Source organism: Oncorhynchus gorbuscha, linkage group LG19, assembly GCF_021184085.1.
Source record: "Oncorhynchus gorbuscha isolate QuinsamMale2020 ecotype Even-year linkage group LG19, OgorEven_v1.0, whole genome shotgun sequence".
Taxonomy (NCBI): domain Eukaryota; kingdom Metazoa; phylum Chordata; class Actinopteri; order Salmoniformes; family Salmonidae; genus Oncorhynchus; species Oncorhynchus gorbuscha.
The window spans coordinates 58,817,952-58,824,152 of NC_060191.1; positions in this window are offsets into that span (position 1 = coordinate 58,817,952).

A 6,201-nucleotide genomic window follows, 5' to 3' on the forward strand; every position below is an offset into this window, starting at 1 on the left:
ACCACACACTCTAAACTACACAATTATCTTGGATACGAAGACAGCAAAGACCCTCCTCAACACACAGACACGTCTGAAAGAGAGAGAAGCCCTACACTCTGAGGAGAGGTAGAAAAAGAAAGTTGAGCCTTACCAGAGAGAAGCAGAAGAGGTTCATCTTTGAAGAGAGGAAAGACTATACCAGTGTCTTTCCCCTGGATAGAGCTGTAGAGAGTGATGTGGACTGGATAGAGCTGTAGAGAGTGATGTGGACTGGATAGAGCTGTAGAGAGTGATGTGGACTGGATAGAGCTGTAGAGAGTGATGTGGACTGGATAGAGCTGTAGAGAGTGATGTGGACTGGATAGAGCTGTAGAGAGCTGTGTAGACCGGACAGAGCTGTAGAGAGCGATATGAACTGGACAGAGCTGTAGAGACTGTTGTGGACCAGACAGAGCTGTAGAGAGCTGTGTAGACCGGACAGAGCTGTAGAGAGCGATATGAACTGGACAGAGCTGTAGAGACTGTTGGGGACCAGACAGAGCTGTAGAGAGCTGTGCCGGGGAGTCACTCCGTCAGAGAAACAACAGCCCTCAGCTAGTCGCTAGTCAAGGGCTGCCTGCCTGCCTGCCTGCCGTCTGCTCAGATTAATATCACATGAAATCCCTCCCGTAATCCAATAGAAGGAGGGACCATTACTCCATTAAAACCAGAGACCTCACTCATTCACAATAGAAACCCCTCACTGGAGTACCAGAATGCTACACTATATACACTACCGCTCAAAAGTTTTAGAACACCTACTCATTCAATTTCTTTATTTTTTATTTTAGAATTGTATAAATTGTAGAATAATAATGAATAAATCAAAACTATGAATAACACACATGGAATCATGTAGTAACCAAAAAAGTATCAAACAAATCTAAATATATTTCATATTTGAGATTCTTCAAATAGCCACCCTTTGCCTTGATGACAGCTTTGTACACTTTTGACATTCTCTCAACCAGCTTCATGAGGTAGTCACCTGGAATGCCTTGTTAAAAGTTAATTTGTGGAATTTCTTTCCTTCTTAATGTGTTTGAGCCAATCAGTTGTGTTGTGACAAGGTAGGGAGTGTATGTATTTGGTAAGAAAACAAGTCCATATTATGGCAAGAGCAGATCAAATATGCAAAGAGAAGCCGACAGGCTATCATTACTTTAAGACATGAAGGTCAGTCAATGCAGAACATTTCAAGAACATTGAAAGTTTCTTCAAGTGCAGTCTCAAAACCATCAAGCGCTATGATGAAACTGGCTCTCATGTGGACCGCCACAGGAATGGAAGACCCAGAGTTACCTCTGCTGCAGAGGATAAGTTCATTAGAGTTACCAGCCTCAGAAATTACAACCCAAATAAATGCTTCACAGAGTTCAAGGAAAAGACACATCTCAACATCAACTGTTCAGAGGAGACTGTGTGATCGGTCGAATTGCTGCAAAGAAACCACTACCTCATGAAGCTGGTTGAGAGAATGCAAAGTGTGTGCAATGCTGTCATCAAAGCAAAGGGTGGCTATTTGAAGAATCTCAAATATTAAATATATTTTTTTATACTTAAACACTTTTTTGGTTACCACATGATTCCATGTGTGTTATTTCATAGTGTTGATGTCTTCACTATTATTCTACAGTGAAGAAAATAGTAAAAATAAAGAAAACTTTTGACTGGTAGTGTATACAGAAGTATGTGGACACCACTTCAAATGAGTGGATTTGGCTATTTCAGCCACACCCATTGCTGACAGGTATATACAATCGAGCACACAGCCATGCAATCTCCATATACAAACAGTAGTAGTAGAATGGCCTTACTGAAGAGCTCCGTGACTTTCAGCGTGGCACCGTCATAGGATGCTACCTTTCCAACAAGTCAGTTCGTCAAATTCCTGCGCTGCTAGAGCTGCCCCGGTCAACTGTAAGTGTTGTTATTGTGAAGTGGAAACTTCTAGGAGCAACAACGGCTCAGCCGCGAAGTCGTGGGCCACACAAGCTGACAGAACGGGAGTGCCGAATGCTGAAGCTCGTAAAAATCGTCTGTCCTCGGTTGGAACACTCACTGCCGAGTTCCAAACTGCCTCTCGAAGCCATGTCAGCACAAGAACTGTTCGTCGGGAGCTTCATGAAATGGGTTTCCATGGCCGAGCAGCCGCACACAAGCCTAAGATCACAATGCACAATGCCAAGCGTTGGCTGGAGTGGTGAAAAGCTTGCTGCCATTGGACTGTGGGGCAGTGGAAACGTGTTTTCAGGAGTGATGAATCACACTTCACCATCTAGTAGTCTGACGGACAATCTGGGTTTGGTGGATGCCAGGAGAATGCTGTCTGCCCCAATGCATAGGAATAATGGTCTGGGGCTGTCTTTCATGGTTTGGGCCACGCCCCTTATTTCCAGTGAAGGGAAATCTTGATGCTGCAGCATACAATGACATTCTAGACGATTCTGTGTTTCCAACATTGTGGCAACAGTTTGGGGAAGGACCTTTCCATGACAATGCCCCTGTGCACAAAGCGTGGTCCATACAGAAATGATTTGTTGAGATCGGTGTGGAAGAACTTGACTGGCCTGCACAGAGGACTGACCTCAACCTCATCAAACACCTTTGGGATGAATTGGAACACCGACTGTGAGCCAGGCCTAATCGCCCAACATCAGGGCCCGATATCACTAATGCTCTTGTGGCTGAATGAAAGCAAGTTCCCGAAGCAATGTACCAACATCTAGTGGAAAGCCTTCCCAGAAGAGTGGAGGCTTTTATAGCAGCAAAGGGAGTCCAACTCCATATTAATGCCCATGATTTTCGAGTGAGCTGTTTGACAAGCAGGTGTCCACATACTTTTGGTTATGTAGCGTAGATTTAAGCCATGGGGTGGATAGAAAGTCAATGTTTCTGGGGCCATGCTTTCATAGGTTATTTCAGTGGGCCACTCATACTACTGCACGATGTGATTGATGTTTTAGACTAGAGGTATTGAATTCATAAGGGTGTGACGTTTACCACTTTCAGCATATGCATATTGCTGACGTATGTTCTCATTTTAAGTACAGGTCTGTAGGATGACAATGTCTGTATTTCCGATTTCTTTGATGAATTCCAGGTTCCTGCTCTTTAGGCCAAAGGCAGATGATATTCCTGGATGAGTTAGTGAAGGCTTTGTGTTTGAGAGTGATGTCCTTTAGAGTCCGGGTGAAGGTGGGCACTGCTGCCTTGTATAGGTGGACATGGTCATAAAGGCTGTTCAAGTCCAGGGTGGAGTGGGGGGCCAGGTAAACATGGTTTTGAGGCACAGTTTGGGGAAATACTTGCGTTTATGCGCTGTATGGTAGCAGGGTGGAAGTCTTTTCGTGGTAGCAGGGTGGAGATAACCACATGTGCATAGGGGAAAGTAGAAGACCCTTTCCTGCTGTGTTCTCTGGTTATTTATGCCGGTGTGTATTATTATGTGGCTGGGTGACCCTATTTGGTCCTCAGACAGAAGGTCTAGGCCGCTGGGTGTTCGGAACCAGAGTTTAGACACTGTATTTGGGAAAACGTTTATTTTCTTCTATATATTTCCCATTTGAGTCCATAAGGATTACACTCTGTGTCTTGTGTATGTCCTCAGTGGGTGTGTGGGGAATGTCAGGAGGGCTATCAGAGTGGCTGAAAGGGGGGTTGCTCAGAGGGGGTGAGATCCCCTGGACTGTTGTTTGGGTCTGTGCTGACTGGAGTGAAATCACCTGCTGTTCCAGCTCCACCTGCCTTACCTCCAGAAGGGTAAATGTATCCTTCATTTCAATGAGGGGGTAGTACTCTGTGCTGGAGGTTGACTTTCCGCTTGGGGTTGCTCGTCTGTGGGGTTATATAATGAAGAGGTCTGGTCTGACCCACTAGGGGTGGGGGTATCTTTCTCAAGGGAGAGCTTCTCCTGCTGGGCTAATTCTTTGATTAGGTGAAGTCCAGCTGAAACTGTTTGGGTTTGCCCTGTACCAATAATGTTCCAGACTTATAGAAATGTATATTAGCTGACTCAGAGTCCTCGTCGTCTAATATCCTGAGTTCCCACCCCTCGTTAACACCCCCTCTCTTAACAGAGGGGTAGTGTGTTAATATAGCACTGTGCCATGCCAGGGGATGGTTTGTGTGGAAGATGAGATTGCTGATGTTCCTATTTTTATAATAGTCAGCAAAAAGTGTCTCTTGATTTTCCATAAGGAGCTTCATCTTGTGATCTTTTCTTGCCTTATCATTCTTTATATACACTGTATTTTAATTGAATTACCTCTGACCAGCGGGAGGCAGCTTCTAAGGCCTCTCCATTTGGTTGGAGTAGACCGTGCGACTCTCCTGCAATTGTTGGGCTAAAGGGCTTTGACACCTCTCACTTGACACGTCATTGCTAATTTAATTTGTATCAAGGTTGGCAGCATTAATTTAGCATTCAGTCCTTATAAAGTAATGTAATGTATTTTTTTTCTTGGCTTTTGGAAATCAATATAGCTTCAGACTAATCATGAGTTCAGTTGCAGGTTGGATGGTGTTTTCAGGTTTCTGCTGTTTTCCAGAGCATTTGCTGTATAGCGTTGGAATAATAATTTTTGGTAGTCGTAAACCTTCCAGGTGATACTGTAATTCCTTCCAAAATCAATCTATCTCTTCCCCTATCTCTATCTCTATCTCGCTCTATCTCTATCTCTCTCTCTTCCCCTCTCTCTCTTCCCCTATCTCTATCTCTCTCGCTTCCCCTATCTCTATCTCTAGCTCTTCCCCTTATCTCTATCTCTATCTCTATCTCTATCTCTATCTCTATCTCTATCTCTATCTCTATCTCTATCTCTATCTCTATCTCTATCTCTATCTCTCTCTCTTACCCTATCTCTATCTCTATCTCTTCCCCTATCTCTATCTCTCTCTCTTCCCCTATCTCTATCTCTATCTCTCTGTCTTCCCCTATCTCTATCTCTTCCCCTATCTCTATCTCTATCTCTATCTCTATCTCTATCTCTATCTCTATCCCTATCTCTATCTCTATCCCTATCTCTATCTCTATCCCTCTATCTCTATCTCTATCTCTATCTCTCTCTCTCTCTCTCTCTCTCTCTCTCCCCTATCTCTATCTCTATCTCTCTCTCTCTTCCCTATCTCTATCTCTATCTCTATCTCTCTTCCCCTATCTATCTCTATCTCTATCTCTATCTCTATCTCTCTTCCCCTATCTATATCTCTATCTCTATCTCTCTTCCCCTATCTCTATCTCTCTCTCTCTTCCCCTCTCTATCTCTATCTCTCTCTATCTCTATCTCTCTCTCTCTTCCCCTATCTCTATCTCTATCTCTCTCTTCCCCTATCTCTATCTCTATCTCTCTCTTCCCCTATCTCTATCTCTATCTCTATCTCTATCTCTATCTCTATCTCTATCTCTATCTCTATCTCTCTCTCTCTTCCCCTATCTCTATCTCTATCTCTATCTCTATCTCTATCTCTATCTCTATCTCTATCTCTATCTCTATCTCTCTCTCTATCTCTATCTCTATCTCTATCTCTATCTCTATCTCTCTTCCCTATCTCTATCTCTATCTCTCTCTCTTCCCCTATCTCTATCTCTCTCGCTTCCCCTATCTCTATCTCTAGCTCTTCCCCTATCTCTATCTCTATCTCTATCTCTATCTCTATCTCTCTCTCTCTCTCTCTCTCTCTCTCTCTCTCTCTCTCTCTCTCTCTCTCTCTCTCTCTCTCTCTCTCTCTCTCTATCTCTCTTCATATCTATCTCTATCTCTATCTCTATCTCTCTTCCCCTATCTATATCTCTATCTCTATCTCTCTTCCCCTATCTCTATCTCTATCTCTCTCTCTCTTCCCCTATCTCTATCTCTATCTCTCTCTCTATCTCTATCTCTCTCTCTCTTCCCCTATCTCTATCTCTATCTCTCTCTTCCCCTATCTCTATCTCTATCTCTCTCTTCCCCTATCTCTATCTCTATCTCTATCTCTCTCTCTCTTCCCCTATCTCTATCTCTATCTCTATCTCTATCTCTCTCTCTCTCTATCTCTATCTTTCCTTTTTTTCTTTTTATTCTTTCTGCAGGATTAAAGAAGTAGTCCACACAGCTTAAGTTAAGTGCATTTGATGTCTTTTCTGCACCACTTTCATCTCTTTCTCCTTCTCCTAACCAGAAATGGGCAGAACAGCGTTAC